Here is a 16,130-nt window from a genome sequence, read left to right as displayed (position 1 = left end):
AATAAACCGAGGCTTAAACTTAGGGGAAGAAACCTTCATAGGAACATGACGAGAAGACAACCAAACCAAATCCCCCACACGAAGCCGGGGACCAACACACCGACGGCGGTTAGCAAAACGTTGAGCCCTTTCCTGAGACAACGTCAAATTGTCCACCACATGAGTCCAAATCTGCTGCAGCCTGTCCACCACAGAATCCACACCAGGACAATCAGAAGGCTCAACCTGCCCAGAAGAAAAACGAGGATGAAAACCAAAATTACAAAAGAAAGGTGAAACCAAAGTAGCCGAACTAGCCCGATTATTAAGGGCATACTCAGCCAACGGCAAGAGAGCCACCCAATCATCCTGATCAGCAGACACAAAGCATCTCAAATAGGTCTCCAAGGTCTGATTAGTACGCTCAGTTTGGCCATTAGTCTGAGGATGAAACGCTGAAGAAAAAGACAAATCAATGCCCATCCTAGCACAAAAGGCCCGCCAAAACCTAGAGACAAACTGAGAACCTCTGTCAGACACAATATTCTCTGGAATGCCATGCAAACGAACCACATGCTGAAAAAACAATGGAACCAAATCTGAGGAGGAAGGCAACTTAGGCAAAGGTACCAGATGGACCATTTTAGAGAACCGGTCACAAACAACCCAGATAACAGACATCTTCTGGGAAACAGGAAGATCCGAAATAAAATCCATGGAAATATGCGTCCAGGGCCTCTCAGGGACCGGCAAAGGCAAAAGCAACCCACTAGCGCGGGAACAGCAAGGCTTGGCTCGGGCGCAAGTCCCACAGGACTGCACAAAAGCACGCACATCGCGCGACAAGGAAGGCCACCAAAAGGACCTAGCAACCAAATCTCTGGTACCAAAAATCCCAGGATGACCAGCCAACACTGAACAATGAACCTCAGAAATCACCTTACTTGTCCATCCATCAGGAACAAACAGCTTCCCCACTGGACAGCGGTCAGGCCTATCAGCCTGAAATTCCCGAAGCACCCGCCGCAAATCAGGGGAGATGGCAGAAAGAATCACCCCTTCCTTAAGAATGCCAACCGGCTCAAGGACTCCAGGAGAATCAGGCGAAAAACTCCTAGAGAGGGCATCAGCCTTAACATTCTTAGATCCCGGAAGATACGAGACCACAAAATCAAAACGGGAGAAAAACAGGGACCATCGAGCCTGTCTAGGATTCAGCCGCTTGGCCGACTCGAGGTAAATCAGATTCTTATGATCAGTCAAGACCACAACGCGGTGCTTAGCTCCCTCAAGCCAATGTCGCTACTCCTCAAACGCCCACTTCATAGCCAACAACTCCCGATTGCCGACATCATAATTGCATTCCGCAGGTGAAAACTTTCTGGAAAAAAAAGCACACGGTTTCATCAAAGAACCATCAGAATCCCTCTGAGACAAAACGGCCCCTGCCCCAATCTCAGAAGCATCAACCTCAACCTGAAAAGGAAGAGAAACATCCGGCTGACGCAATACAGGGGCAGAAGTAAATCGGCGTTTAAGCTCCCGAAAGGCATCAACAGCCGCAGAGGACCAATTCGTCACATCAGCGCCTTTCTTCGTCAAATCAGTAAGGGGCTTAACCACACTGGAAAAGTTGGCAATGAAACGGCGATAGAAATTAGGAAAGCCCAAAAATTTTTGAAGGCTCTTCACAGATGTGGGTTGGATCCAGTCATGAATAGCTTGGACCTTAACAGGATCCATTTCCATAGACGAGGGAGAAAAAATAAAACCCAAAAAAAGAGACCTTCTGAACTCCGAATAGGCACTTAGACCCCTTCACAAATAAAGCATTATCACGAAGGATCTGGAACACCATCCTGACCTGCTTCACATGAGACTTCCAATCATCAGAAAAAATCAAAATATCATCCAAATATACAACCATGAATTTATCAAGATAATTGCGGAAAATATCATGCATGAAGGATTGGAACACAGATGGAGCATTAGAGAGCCCAAATGGCATCACAAGGTATTCAAAATGGCCTTCGGGCGTATTAAATGCAGTTTTCCATTCGTCACCCTGTTTAATACGAACAAGATTATATGCCCCTCGGAGGTCAATCTTAGTAAACCAACTAGCCCCCTTTATCTGAGCAAACAAATCAGAAAGCAAAGGCAAGGGGTATTGGAATTTGACCGTGATCTTATTAAGAAGACGATAATCTATACAGGGTCTCAAGGAGCCATCCTTCTTAGCAACAAAAAAGAAACCCGCTCCCAATGGTGACGAAGACGGCCGAATATGCCCTTTCTCCAAAGATTCCTTAACATAGCTCCGCATGGCAGCATGCTCTGGCACAGACAGATTGAAAAGTCGGCCCTTAGGGAACTTACAACCTGGAATCAAGTTAATAGCACAATCACAGTCCCTATGTGGAGGAAGGGAACTGGACTTGGGCTCATCAAATACATCCTGGAAATCCGACAAAAACTCAGGGACCTCAGAATAGGGGGAAGAGGAAATTGACATAAAAGGAACGTCACTATATACCCCTTGACAACCCCAACTAGTCACAGACATAGTTTTCCAATCCAGCACCAGATTATGTTCCTGTAACCATGGAAAACCCAGTACAACAACATCATGCAGGTTATGCAACACCAGAAAACGGCAATTTTCCTGATGTGCAGGAGCCATGTACATGGTCATCTGCGTCCAGTACTGAGGTTTATCCTTGGCCAATGGAGTAGCATCAATGCCCCTCAAAGGAATAGGGCTCTGCAAAGGCTGCAAGGAAAAACCACAGCACCTGGCGAATTCTAAGTCCATCAAGTTCAGGGCAGCGCCCGAATCCACAAACGCCATGACAGAAAAGGACGACAATGAGCACATCAGGGTCACAGATAAAAGAAATTTAGGCTGTACAGTACTAATGGTAACAGACCTAGCGACCCTCCTAGTACGTTTAGGGCAATCAGAAATAACATGAGCAGAATCACCACAGTAAAAACACAGCCTATTCTGACGTCTGAATTCCTGCCGCTCTGTTCTAGTCAAAATCCTATCACATTGCATAGGTTCAGGACTCTGCTCAGAGGACACTACCCTATGGTGCATAGCTTTGCGCTCGCGCAAACGCAGATCAATCTGAATGGCTAGAGACATAGATTCGCTCAAACCAGTAGGCGTAGGGAAGCCCACCATAACATCTTTAACCCCTTCATGACCATGGGATTTTTCATTTTTCCGTGTTCGTTTTTCACTCCCCTCCTTCCCAGAGCCATAACTTTTTTATTTTTCCGTCAATTTGGCCATGTGAGGGCTTATTTTTTGTGGGACGAGTTGTACTTTTGAACGACATCATTGGTTTTAGCATGTCGTGTACTAGAAAACGGGAAAAAAATTCCAAGTGCAGTGAAATTGCAAAAAAAGTGCAATCCCACACTTGTTTTTTGTTTGGCTTTTTTGCTAGGTTCACTAAATGCTAAAACTGACTTGAAATTATGATTCTCCAGGTCAGTACGAGTTCGTAGACACCTAACATGACTAGGTTATTTTTTACCTAAGTGGTGAAAAAAAATTCCAAACTTTGCTAAAAAAAAAAAATAAATTGCGCCATTTTCCGATACTCGTAGCGTCTGCATTTTTCGTGATCTGGGGTTGGTTGAGGGCTTATTTTTTGTGTGCCGAGATGACGTTTTTAATGATAGCATTTCGGTGCAGATACATTCTTTTGATCGCCCGTTATTGCATTTTAATGCAATGTCGCGGCGACCAAAAAAACGTAATTCTGGTGTTTCGAATTTTTTTCCCGCTACGCTGTTTAGCGATCAGGTTAATGCTTTTTTTTAATTGATAGATCGGGCGATTCTGAGCGCGGCGATACCAAATATGTGTAGATTTGATATTTTTTTTATTCATTTATTTTGATTGGGGCGAAAGGGGGGTGATTTAAACTTTTATATTTTTTCTATTTTTTTAACATTTTTTTCAACTTTTTTTTTTTACTTTTGCCATGCTTCAATAGCCTCCATGGGAGGCTGGAAGCAGGCACAACGCGATCGGCTCTGCTACATAGCAGCGATCTGCTGATCGCTGCTATGTAGCAGAAATGGAGGTGTGCTGTGAGCGCCGACCACAGGGTGGCGCTCACAGCCACCGGTCATCAGTAACCATAGAGGTCTCTGGGACCTCTATGGTTACCATCCAGTCGCATCGCCGACCCCCGATCAATGTGACGGGGGTCGGCGATGACGTCATTTCCGGCCGCCCGGCCGGAAGCGGCAGTTAAATGCCGCTGTCTGCGTTTGACAGCGGCATTTAACTAGTTAATAGGTGCGGGCAGATCGCGATTCTGCCCGCGCCTATTACGGGCACATGTCAGCTGTTCAAAACAGCTGACATGTCCCGGCTTTGGTGCGGGCTCACCGCGGAGCCCTGCATCAAAGCAGGGGATCTGACCTTGGATGTACTATCCCGTCCAAGGTCAGATAGGGGTTAAGGGCTTCAGAAAGACCTTTTCTGAAAATAGCAGCCAGAGCATCCTCATTCCATTTAGTGAGCACAGACCATTTCCTAAATTTCTGGCAGTATAATTCTGCCGCTTCCTGACCTTGACACAAGGCCAACAGGGTTTTTTCTGCATGATCCACAGAATTAGGTTCGTCATACAATAATCCGAGCGCTTGAAAAAATACGTCTACATTCAGCAATGCCGGATCCCCTGATTCAAGGGAGAATGCCCAGTCCTGAGGGTCACCACGCAGCAAGGATATGATGATTTTAACTTGCTGAATGGGATCACCAGAAGAACGGGGTTTCAAAGCAAAAAACAATTTGCAGTTATTTTTAAAGTTCAAAAACTTGGATCTGTCTCCAAAAAACAAATCAGGAGTAGGAATTCTAGGCTCCAAAGCCGGAGTCTGGACAACATAATCTTGGATACTCTGTACTCTTGCAGCAAGTTGATCCACACGAGAAAACAAACCCTAAACACCCATGCCAGAGCATAAATCCTGAACCACCCAGAGATCAAGAGGAAAAAAAAAGACAAAAGAGAGCACAGAAAAAAAAATGGCTCAGAATTTTTTCCTTCTTTTGAGATGCATTTAATTCATTTTTGGCCACTTGTACTGTTATGATCTGGTGGTTTAGGAGCAACATGGGACGAGCTCTGAAGGAAGTGGTACCTGTACTGACCGCAGTCCCTAAGCTCAACACAAGACTAGAAGTAGCCGTGGGATGCTCCTAACACTCCCTAGGCACCTCGTCACAGCCTGAGAACTAACTACCCCTAAAGATAGAAACAGGAAAACTATCTTGCCTCAGAGAAAATCCCCAAAGGATAGATAGCCCCCCACAAGTAATGACTGTGAGCAGGGGTGGATTAAGGGTAGCCAGGGCCCCGGGCTGTTCACACACTGTGGGCCCCCCGGTCATGTGACGGGGGTCATGTGACGGGGGGCATGTGACAGGGGGCATGTGACGGGGGGCATGTGACGGGGGCATGAGACGGGGGTCATGAGACGGGGGTCATGATATACCCGAACCAGATTATTCCAGAAAAATGGCCGGGCCCTACTCTACTGTAACCTATTAAATATTTGTTAAAATCTGCAATACAATTTAGTTATATCTTGACCAATATCACATACAAGGAACAAATACCACCGCACCATGACCAGACCACAAATTACAACCACAGTGATCGAATAATATCACATACAAGGAACAAATACCACCGCACCATGTCAAGACCACATATTACCACTTGGTGACCAAATAGCACATACAAGGGACAAATACCACAACACCATTTCCAGACCACATATTACCACCACATAGTGACTGAATACTACAATACTGATCAGTAATGAAAAAAAAACAAAAAACACAATACTATCACCATAAGTGCCAGTATTCACAGGAGATCTGTAATTAGTATGCAGTGTCTGTGTAGAGGTAATACAGAGATCACTGGTGGTATTATACACAGGAGCTCTGTATATAATGTATAGGTAATACAGTGATCACTGGTGACATTGTACACAGGACCTTTGTTTATAGTATACTATATATATATATATAGTGTCAGTGTATAGGTAACACTGACTCACCAGTGACGTCTCTAGGTGAAGTCCTTCATCTTTCATCCAGCACAGACCGCCATCATTTCTTCCAACCAGGACTCGTTTCTGCAGGAAATAACACAGTTATCTCGAGCTCCGCTTGCAGAACACATTACTTAATTTTTCACAACTTCTACATTACACATGAAGATAAAAAGGCGATATAGTGTCACTCTGCACAGTAACAGGACCGCTCCCCCATTTAGAACAGTATACTCAAAAAATACGTACGCTACTCACCTGGTAGCAGTGTTTTTTCAGGAGCCATGACAGCACAACGAGAGAGGGGATCCGCCCTTCAGGGACAGGAAACCTCAGACATAAAAAGGGCGGCACCTCACTCCCCCGCCAGTTGGTTTACAGAGTATGAAAGGACCTTCTAGGTTAGTAGCACATAAACAATATTAATATATGGTACAATTCACCCAGTGAATAAACTTAGGAATTAACTAAAGGAAGTGTCGAACCCACAAAGCAAAAGAGGGTAGGGAATATAAGGGTGCTGTCATGGCTCCTGAAAAAACACTGCTACCAGGTGAGTAGCGTACGTATTTATTCAGTCGCCATGACAGCACAACGAGAGACTTTCAGAGAAGTGAAAAGTGACTAGGGAGGGACTACTGCCTCCAGCACCCTTCTCCCAAACGTGAGGTCGGAGGAGCCACCTAGATCTATCTATAGTGTCTAAGAAAGGTGGATGGAGAAGACCATGTGGCCGCCTTACAAATGTCCTCGATCGACACCTCTAGTCTCTCAGCCCAGGATGTGGCTACCGCACGAGTGGAGTGAGCCTTTATACCTCCTGGAATTTCCACGCCACCTGCGGTATAAGCAAGAGATATCGCCTCCCTAATCCATCTGGCTAGCGTATTTTTTGATACCCTAAGCCCCTTCCTAACTCCCTGGTAGGATAAAAATAAGGAGTGATCTTTTTTCCAGGTGTCTGTTACTGAAATGTATTTGAGAAGACACCTTCGTACGTCCAGACAATGAAATCTCTGTTCCTTATCGTTAGAGGGATTAGGACAGAATGAAGGTAGGACCACCTCTTGGGATCTATGAAATTTTGAAGCAACCTTTGGAAGATAAAGAGGGTCAGGTCTCAAAACCATTCTATCTTCCCTAAACTGCATATATGGACGTTGTCTGGACAATGCCTGTAGATCACTAACCCTTCTCGCGGATGTGAGGGCAACTAAGAGGGCCGTTTTGACCGACAGGATCTTGATTGAGACAGAGTCAATAGGCTTGAACGGGGCTTGTGTTAGAGCTGAGAGTACAAGATTTAGGTCCCATGGGACTATTTTTTGTTTAATAACCGGCCTAGATCTGGTAACCGCCTTGAAAAATCTTGTTATCCAGTGATTACTGGCTAAGTTAGAATTATATAGCGCCCCTAGAGCTGAAACCTGAACTCTAAGGGTGCTGGTGGCCAAGCCTAACTCTAGGCCCTTTTGCAAAAATTCTAAGATTTGAGTAATATCAGGTCTTTGATTAATTTGTGCCCCTGAACTCGATAGGAATCTTTTCCAAACCCTAACATAAATGTTAGTCGTGGAGGTTTTACTGCTTTTAAGCAGCGTATTTATAAGATTTTGAGAAAATCCCTTCCCTTTCAGAAGCGATCTCTCAAATTCCACGCTGTCAGGTGTAAGTTGGTTACTCGTGGATGAAGGACTGGACCCTGGGAAAGGAGGTCTGGTATTTCTGGGAGGATCCATGGCTGGGAAATGGACATGCTTCTCAGCCATGGGAACCACGACCTCCTGGGCCAGAACGGGGCTATTAATATCACTCGGGCCCTGTCTTCCCGAATTTTCCTCAGAACTATAGGAATCAGATTTAGAGGGGGAAAGGCATAGGCGAGACTGAAGTTCCAGGAGATCAGAAGAGCGTCGACTGCATACGGGTTGTCCTCCGGATTTAGGGAACAGAATTGATGTAGTTTCCTGTTTCCTCGACTGGCAAAAAGATCTATTTCTGGACATCCCCATAAACGTACGATCTGATTGAAGACAGCCGGTTTTAGAGACCAGTCCCCTTGTTTGAGCTCGTTGCGGCTTAAATAATCGGCCATGGTATTTAGTTTTCCCTTTATATGAAGGGCCGTAAGGGAGAGTAGGTGATTTTCGGCCATCTGAAAAATACGATTTGTAACGTTCATTAAAGACCTAGACCGCGTACCTCCTTGGTGGTTAACATAAGCAACGGTCACCTGGTTGTCAGAGAGTAGTCCGACATGTCTACCCTGCAGAGGTATAAGGAATCCATTCAAGGCGCGTTCTACCGCCAACAATTCTTTTAGATTGGAAGACATGTCTCGCTCAGACTGGGACCACAGACCCTGAATGCAATTATCTTCCCAGTGTGCCCCCCAACCCGTGGGGCTAGCATCAGTTGTTATTACTCGCGTTATTCGATTTGTCCAGGGTACCCCTTTACGCAGATTTGGAATGTGCGTCCACCAAATTAGTGAATCAGTGGCCTCAACAGATAGAGAAAATGTCTTATCAAGGTTAGCGCCCAGCCGACGAAAATTATGTAGAACATCCCACTGCAGAGACCTGGAGTGAAACTGTGCCCACAGCACCGCCGGAAAACAGAAGTAAGAGAACCCAAAAGTGACATAGCACTTCTTAAGGAGACTACGGGATTATTAATTGCTCTGGAGGCCAGCCGATGAATACTATCAACTTCTGAGTCTGGCAAGCGACATTCCTGCTGACCCGAATCTACAATAAGACCCAAAAACTGCTGTGATGTTAAGGGCTGAAGACGCGATTTTTTGAGATTGATAATCCATCCTAAGTTATGTAATGCTGCCATCACTTTCTCCAACTGCTCTTTACAGTGTGACTCTGAACGCCCAACAATCAATAAATCATCCAGGTAGGGAATTATTAGTATGTTTTGCTCATGAAGGTGTGCCATCACCTCTACCATAATCTTAGTGAAAACCCGTGGTGCGACTGCAACACCAAAGGGGAGTGCCCGATATTGAAAGTGCTCTACTGTGCCGGCAAGAGAAACCGCCACCCTGAGAAAGTGCTGATGATTTATATGTATCGGGACATGGTAATAGGCGTCTTTCAGATCTAAGACAACCATGAAGCAATTGTGAAAAAGAAGCTTTATTGCCGTTTTCACAGATTCCATTTTAAAGGATGGGACCAGCAAGAATTCATTCAGGCCTTTCAGATTGATGATGGTACGATATGACCCATCTGGCTTCTTTACCAGGAATAAAGGGGAATAAAACCCCGTACCTTGTTCTTCCGTGGGTACTTTAATAAGAACCCCCTTTTGTTGGAGATCTTGAACCTCTGATTCCAATGCCAACTGTTCTGCAGGAGAAGAACGGATAGGAGTTAATTTAAATTTGTCCTGAGGGATATGATGGAACTGGAACTTTAACCCCTCTTTAATGATACTGAGTATCCATGGGCTATTGGTGATCTTTAACCAGGCTGGGTAGTAGGCTAAAAGCCTACCGCCCACCTGGACCGCCAGTCATTGAGGTTTTTTAGAGTCTCTAGAGGAGTTAAACATATAACCTCTACCTCTTCTTCTGTAAGAGTTATATCTGGTCGATTCTCTATTTGAATCTCTGTCCGATCTTCGGCGATACGGCCCTCCTCTGTTGTAATCCCGCCTATAGAAGGGTCTTGTCAAAAGAGGGAATCGTTTTTTGCTGTCACCCGCCTTTTCTAGAAGTTCATCTAGTACTGGGCCAAACAAATGAACACCCTCACAGGGGATGCCACATAGCTTCGATCTGGCCTGTAAGTCTCCTGGCCAGCATTTTATCCAAAGAGCTCTACGGGCTGCATTAGACAAGGCTGAGGACCTTGCGGCCAGCCTAACGGAATCTGCTGACGCATCCAAAAGGAAGGCTGCAGCATCCTGAATCATGAACATAGACGATAGGATCTCGTTCCTAGGAACTTTATCCTTGAGTTGGTCTTCTAGGTGACCCAGCCACACCATCAACGACCGGGCTGTGCAGGTGGCCGCAATTGCTGGCCTCAGGGATCCCGCTGACGTCTCCCAAGCTCCTTTAAGGAACACCTCGGCCTTCCTATCAAGCGGGTCCTTTAGGTTTCCCAAATCTTCAAATGGGAGAGAAGTTTTCTTACATGCTTTGGCCACCGCTGCATCCAATTTCGGGACCTTGTCCCATGAGGATGAAGCTTCTTCCTCAAAGGGATACCTCCTTTTAAATGCTGGTGGAAGTGATCCCTTCCTTTCAGGTTTCTTCCATTCTTTTGTAATCAGCGTCTTAATTTTATCAACTACCGGAAAGACCCTTCGGGATTTGCGATCTATGCCTTTAAACATTATGTCCTGGATGGAACATTCCGTCTGGGTCTCCTCAATGCCCATAGTGTTGTTGACGGCTTTGACTAGGTGGTTAATCCTATCCAGTGACAGACAGGCTCGGCTAGAATCCATGTCCTCTGATGATGATGATGGGCGAGAATCTGAGCTTACACCACCTGTGTCTGAATCTACATCTGAGGCTGGGGATAATATCTCCTTCCTCTTTCTGGAAACCGTCTTCTGAGACCTCATGGAATCTCTGACCTCCTGTCTAACAAAATCCCTAAGAGTAGACGTAAGGTCAGGGGCCTCCTCCTCAATTAAACGTGGTATGCAGATGCTGCACAACTTCTTTTTATGTCCATCTGGAAGTGGCTCCGTACATATGGCACACTCCCTATGTTTGGACTTGGACACAGATTTCCTCCCCTAATAAGGAGAGAGGGAATACAAGGAGGGACAGCAATCAGAAAGCGTACTTTCACGAAGCTCACTTACCCATCCCTGTAGCGAATGGTACCGTGATCGGGGGGTCCTTCTTAGCCGGAGATTCCTTACGGCCCGATGACTTGGTTGATTTCTGAGCCGCTTTAGCTCCACCAGCGCGACTACTGCCACTAGAACGTCGCTGGGAGCTTCTCAAAGGCTGCTCAAGTGGTTGCTGCTGTTCACCGCACAGCTGCGGTGTTCCCTCCAGTGACTCCATACCGGAAAAGGTGGACAGGAACACGCTGAGGCCTCAGTGCAACGTTTAAATCCATCCCCCTGGGTACCACCCCCGGATGGGGGTCAGCAGGGACATTCCTCGGTGCACCGCTGAGTGGTACTGCACCGCTAGGGTCCGACCGCTAGCCGCCTGTAGAGCGCTGGACACCCCGAGGCCAAAATCCCACCCCCGACGCTGGGCGCCGCCATTAGCCGGAACAAGGCGCCACCGCGCATGCGCGGCCGCGTCATCGCCCCGCGCTGCTCGCCGCGTCATCCGGACACGCCTCTTCCGGACGCAGCTGCAGCGCTGAGAGCAGATGCGCCGAACAAGGACGGCAGCACTCCCCAGCCACCGCAGACCACAGCGCCAGCGGCGGACAGACCCCGGAGGCTCCAGCAGATGCGGCACCATGGGGACCTTACGTACCAGGTATACAGCGGCACCTTTAGAAGCCAACCCCTCTGCTTAGGGCTGCTTCCTCCTGCTGTCACCTACACAGACAGTCCCCCTGCCGTGTGGTGCTTCCATCATCCTGACCAGGCCGAGGTAGGGGACCCCCGCTACCTGCATCGGCCTGTCAGGAGTGGGATAACTTCTTTTCTTCGACCCTCTTCTCAGGGTCTGTCTGAAGAGGTTCCACTGTCAGGGACAGGAAACCAACTGGCGGGGGAGCGAGGTGCCGCCCTTTTTATGTCTGAGGTTTCCTGTCCCTGAAGGGCGGATCCCCTCTCTCGTTGTGCTGTCATGGCGACTGAATAAATAAAATAAATACATCACTGCAGTAATAATATCCCTTACTTAGCCGCTATGGTAAAAATATTCCCCACCCTGGCCCCGTTTATCTCATTCCTGGCTCCAGCCATATGTTCTCCCATCCTGCACTCATGAGTATCCATTCTACACCATGTGATCTCCCCATCCTGCCCCATCTGTCTCCATCGTATCCATCCTGCCCCATGGTCCAATCCTGCCCCATGTCTCCAATCATGCCCCGTGTCTCCATTCTGCCCATGCCTCCAGTCCTGCCCCCAGTGTGTCCAGCATATTACCCCCAGTGTGTCCAGCATATTACCCCCAGTGTCTCCAGCAATCTGCCCCAGTATGTCCAGCATATTGCCCCCAGACAGTGTGTCCAGCAATCTGCCCCAGTGTGTCCAGCATATTACCACCAGTGTGTCCAGCAATCTGGCCCAGTGTCTCCAGCATTGCCCCAGTGTGTCCAGCAATCATCTGCCCCAGTCCCCAGTGTCTCCATCATTGCCCCTGTGTGTCCAGCAATCATCTGCCCCAGTGTCTCCAGCAATCTGCCCCACTGTCTCCAGCAATCTGCCCCACTGTCTCCAGCATTGCCCCCAGTGTGTCCTCCAGCAATCTGCCCCACTGTCTCCAGCATTGCCCCACTGTCTCCAGCATTGCCCCACTGTCTCCAGCATTGCCCCCAGTGTGTCCTCCAATCTGCCCCAGTGTCTCCAGCATTGCCCCCAGTGTGTCCTCCAATCTGCCCCACTGTCTCCAGCATTGCCCCCAGCGTGTCCTCCAATCTGCCCCAGTGTCTCCAGCATTGCCCTTAGTGTGTCCTCCAATCTGCCCCAGTGTCTCCAGCATTGCCCCCAGTGTGTCCTCCAATCTGCCCCACTGTCTCCAGCATTGCCCCCAGTGTGTCCTCCAATCTGCCCCAGTGTCTCCAGCAATCATCTGCCCCAGTGTCTCCAGCATTGGCCCTGTGTGTCCAGCAATCATCTGCCCCAGTGTCTCCAGCAATCTGCCCCACTGTCTCCAGCAATCTGCCCCACTGTCTCCAGCATTGCCCCCAGTGTGTCCTCCAGCAATCTGCCCCACTGTCTCCAGCATTGCCCCACTGTCTCAAGCATTGCCCCACTGTCTCCAGCATTGCCCCCAGTGTGTCCTCCAATCTGCCCCAGTGTCTCCAGCATTGCCCCCAGTGTGTCCTCCAATCTGCCCCACTGTCTCCAGCATTGCCCCCAGCGTGTCCTCCAATCTGCCCCAGTGTCTCCAGCATTGCCCTTAGTGTGTCCTCCAATCTGCCCCAGTGTCTCCAGCATTGCCCCCAGTGTGTCCTCCAATCTGCCCCACTGTCTCCAGCATTGCCCCCAGTGTGTCCTCCAATCTGCCCCAGTGTCTCCAGCATTGCCCCCCAGTGTCCTCCAATCTGCCCCACTGTCTCCAGCATTGCCCCCAGTGTGTCCTCCAATCTGCCCCACTGTCTCCAGCATTGCCCCCAGTGTGTCCTCCAGCATTGCCCCCCAGTGTGTCCTCCAGCATTGCCCCCCAGTGTGTCCTCCAGCATTGCCCCCCAGTGTCCTCCAGCATTGCCCCCCAGTGTGTCCTCCAGCATTGCCCTTAGTGTGTCCTCCAATCTGCCCAGTGTCTCCAGTATTGCCCCCCCAGTGTGTCCTCCAATCTGCCCCAGTGTCTCCAGCATTGCCCCCCAGTGTGCCCTCCAGCATTGCCCCCTAGTGTCCTCCAGCATTGCCCCCCAGTGTGTCCTCCAGCATTGCCCCCCAGTGTGTCCTCCAGCATTGCCCCCCAGTGTGTCCTCCAGCATTGCCCCCCAGTGTCTCCAGCATTGCCCTTAGTGTGTCCTCCAATCTGCCCCACTGTCTCCAGCATTGCCCCCCAGTGTGTCCTCCAGCATTGCCCCCCAGTGTCTCCAGCATTGCCCTTAGTGTGTCCTCCAATCTGCCCCACTGTCTCCAGCATTGCCCCCAGTGTGTCCTCCAATCTGCCCCAGTGTCTCCAGCATTGCCCCCCAGTGTGTCCTCCAGCATTGCCCCCCAGTGTGTCCTCCAGCATTGCCCCCCAGTGTGTCCTCCAGCATTGCCCCCCAGTGTGTCCTCCAGCATTGCCCTTAGTGTGTCCTCCAATCTGCCCAGTGTCTCCAGTATTGCCCCCCCCAGTGTGTCCTCCAATCTGCCCCAGTGTCTCCAGCATTGCCCCCCAGTGTGCCCTCCAGCATTGCCCCCTAGTGTCCTCCAGCATTGCCCCCCAGTGTGTCCTCCAGCATTGCCCCCCAGTGTGTCCTCCAGCATTGCCCCCCAGTGTGTCCTCCAGCATTGCCCCCCAGTGTCTCCAGCATTGCCCTTAGTGTGTCCTCCAATCTGCCCCACTGTCTCCAGCATTGCCCCCCAGTGTGTCCTCCAGCATTGCCCCCCAGTGTCTCCAGCATTGCCCTTAGTGTGTCCTCCAATCTGCCCCATTGTCTCCAGCATTGCCCCCAGTGTGTCCTCCAATCTGCCCCAGTGTCTCCAGCATTGCCCCCCAGTGTGTGCTCCAATCTGCCCCAGTGTCTCCAGCATTGCCCGCCAGTGTGTCCTCCAGCATTGCCCCCCAGTGTGTCCTCCAGCATTGCCCCCCAGTGTGTCCACCGATAACTGATAACTGATCCAAAAAAAAACCAAGCAGTCTCCTCACCCGTCCGCGCTCCAGGCGGCGAGCTCCCTGCAGCAGCGCACACTCGCCGGCGACTGACAATGACGTCAGACGCCGGCGACGTGTGCGCTGCGGCCGACTTCAGCTGCCAGCCTCCAATTGGCTGGCGGCTGTTGTTGTTAACAATTGACGTGCGGGCGCGTGCCCGCACGTCAATAGGAAACCGCCGCAGCGCCGGAAGGGGCCCGGTGAGCAGATGAGAAGGGGCCCGATGCGGGCACACAAACGCCGCCCGGCGGGCAGTCACAGACCATTAGCGGAGGGTCAATCTGTGCGATAGCCCAGGGCCCCCCCAGACCACTGGGCCCTGGGCTACCGCCCATATTGACCCTCTGATAATCCGCCCCTGACTGTGAGTGGAGAGGGAAAAGACATACACAGAATGAAACCAGGATGAGCACAGGAGGCCAGTCTAGCTAAATAGATAGGACAGGATGGAATACTGTGCGGTCAGTATAAAACACTACAAAAAATCCACACAGAGTTTACAAAAATCTCCACACCTGACTAAAGGTGTGGAGGGTAAATCTGCTTCCCAGAGCTTCCAGCATAACTGAATTAATTCATACTGACAAGCTGGACAAACATAGAAAGCACAGAACGGATAAGTCCACAACCTGTGGACAGAAAAGAGCAAGCAAGGACTTAGCTTTGCTGAACTGGTCAGGATAACAGGGAAATCCAAAGAGATGTGAATCCAACCAGGAACCATTGACAAGTGGCACAAGCTGAAGGAAAGAGCCAGGCTAAATAGCCGAGCAGAATAGACAATCAGTGGAAGCAGCTGCTGACAGCTAAATCCAAGGAGCAGCCACTCCACTTAAAACCACCTGAGGGAGCCCAAGAGCAGAACTCACAAAATTGCCACTTACAACCACCGGAGGGAGCCCAAGAGCGGAATTCACAACAGTCATGTGCTGCTCCCATATTGCGCCACCATTGTATTATATGCCCCCCATAAGATGCTCCATTATATATGCCCCGTACGCTGCCATATATATATATATAAAAAAAAAATACCATACTCACCTATCGTCGCTGGCTGCCGAGTACTGGGGGGCCTGAGCAGGCGGTGACACCGGCGCGCTGTGGGGGTCAGGTGCCGGAGTCACCGCTAGCTCAGGCCCCCAGCACTTGCTATACTCACCTGTCTGTCCCGTTCCAGCGCTGCGCGCCGCCATCTTCCGGCTCCTCTGGCTGTGACTGTTCAGTCAGAGGGCGGCGCCGGCGCGCATTAAGCGCGTCATCGCACCCTCTGAACTGGGAACGTCACAGCAGAGGACCCGGGAGACGGAGCCGCACGCAGTGCTGGAACGGGGGACAGGTGAATATACTTACCCTCCTGGCGGTCCCTGACTCTCTGGTGGAGATCGCGGTGTGCGTTCAGTGTTTACGCATACCGCGATCTGCTGGGAGCGTCACTCTGTGAGGCCCAGACTGCGCCGGCGCTTGCGCTTGCGCAGTCTATAAAGGCTTCGGACAGAGTGACGCTCCCAGCGTTATATTATAGAGATATATATATATAAATATATATATATATACCTATTCTATGTGTACA

The sequence above is a fragment of the Ranitomeya imitator genome, chromosome 3, assembly GCF_032444005.1.
Source record: "Ranitomeya imitator isolate aRanImi1 chromosome 3, aRanImi1.pri, whole genome shotgun sequence".
Lineage (NCBI taxonomy): Eukaryota > Metazoa > Chordata > Amphibia > Anura > Dendrobatidae > Ranitomeya > Ranitomeya imitator.
Note: the sequence above shows the minus strand (reverse complement) of the source record.